The following is a 2,140-nucleotide window of genomic DNA, read 5'->3' on the forward strand; positions in this document are numbered from 1 at the left end:
ACAAGCATTGGGCTCCATGGGTATCTTCATATACCCAATAGAGATATTAGAAAAGTTTAATAGAACTCTAGGTAAAGTGTCTATAGTTATCGCATGTACATGCACTTCGTAGATTAGGGCACTCAAACCTGAAGTAATAGGAGTATTATCTTTGCATTCAACATCCCTACAAGAATCCCAATCTAGAATAAGAAAGGGCAAGGTTTTTGGATTTAAATCATATCGTACTTTGTAGGGAGTATATTTTAACATGAGACTTAAGAGATACACCAACTATTAAGTAATCAAATAATATTAAAGTGCAAGTGTTTACCATATCTCTTTGAGAAGTTGCCTCCTTATAATCAAATAGAAAAAGCAAGATGGTTAGTTAGTTATTAAAAAATCCTTAAAAGCTATATGAAATTACTTCACAATTAACAAAATACTCAAAGAAAACATCTTATCATCTCAAATTTATGTTTTAAACTATTGACATTTTATATATTGAAAGTTGCAAAATATTTTAGCATGGATACAAAAAAAGAAGAGAAGCTATTTATATTTTAAAATAAAAAATCATGTCAAGTATATCAAGAAATGTCTACAAGAGACCTACACAAGTAACACAAAAAACAATATTGCATGTCTACTATTGAGAAATGACAATTAGTTGTAATTGCCACACACAACATACTTATCAAGTACCTAGAACCTCTCCAACTTAAATTTGAATTATAAAGATTATCTTTTTCTAATTATTGTTATTTGAAGAATTCAGTGGACCACAAATATATATTCAAATATGGTATGGAACTATAGAGATATTGTTAATGGAAGAAGAGTTCCTCACTAGAAAAGATGAAAGATAAATCATTCTGTGGTAGAAGAATATTTATAGGAAGATGCATACAATTTAAATAAGTGAGATTGGTAGATAGGAAAAACAACCTTCACTAAATTAAGCCAATGTAGCATATATGAAAATAGCCAAAGCACAAGATTTCATGATAACACTCTAAGGAATGTCTCTCTTTCCCTTTCTAACCAATCCTTTCACAAATAGCTAGTGATTTATGACTACCCAAACACTACACAAATACTCTACAAACAGCCTCTCTTTAATCTCACTGACACTACTCACAATTGAAATAGTGTTCCAAGAAAGGCCTACTAAGTTTAATAATAATATTGTAGTTGGTATGATGAATAATGTAGAGGAATCAAGTTTAAACTCCCCCTCATCATCATTCTCTTATTCCTCTAACCCTTTTGGAGTCGCAACAAAATATTGTCTCAAACAATCCCAACAACTTCACTACAACATCAAACAGTATAATTAACCATGAAGATGTGCACACAATGAGCCACATGAATTGGTTATTTCACCAGTCTCTTACAGAATGCCCAAGAAGAATGTATTGCATAAGGTGATATCCATATCTATTGAAAGGAAGAGTGCTACTACAATTGGAAAAGAAACCTTTGTAATATGCATTAGCTAGTAAAGCTAGTGTTAAAAAATGAAAATTATGGTATACAAACATGTAAATAAAAATGAGTTCATCTTTTTGATATAGTTTAAACAACACATTCTAAGATTTGACTTGTTCAAGTAGTTCATCACCCATCTTATGATATAATTTAAGTTGCACGTTCTATGATTTGACTTGTTTGGGCAGTTCATTTGAAATCACATAGACTCATTTACTAATATGATTAAAGATGCACCAACTCAAAAAATCAAACAGGTGGTTTAAACATTACACACTAAGGCCAAATTGTTAAATTGTCAAAATTGACTTCCGTTTTCAAAACTTATCTTGTCCTAAAGATGATCTGAATCAAAATACAGAATATATTGTTCATGCCACAACCATATGATGAGACCAGTGGCTAATAAGTTAATAGTTTGTTTCAATTTGGATAGATAAGATGATATTAATATAAAATGAAATTTAACTAACCTTGGGCAAGATTGATTTATGATATAGTAGACTCATGGTAGGAAGTAAGGCATGGCAGATAATTGATATTGACCAAACAACCCATAGGTAGAAATAAGCATAAAGCATCCTCTACCTCAGGCTAATGCCTCTTCTGAATCTAATGAAAGGACATGTTTTGCTTACAAATATTTCAAGTAGTCTTGTTTCCCATC

This window comes from Cupressus sempervirens, chromosome 6 (assembly GCF_028749045.1).
Source record: "Cupressus sempervirens isolate cs-2001-9-10 chromosome 6, ASM2874904v1, whole genome shotgun sequence".
Lineage (NCBI taxonomy): Eukaryota > Viridiplantae > Streptophyta > Pinopsida > Cupressales > Cupressaceae > Cupressus > Cupressus sempervirens.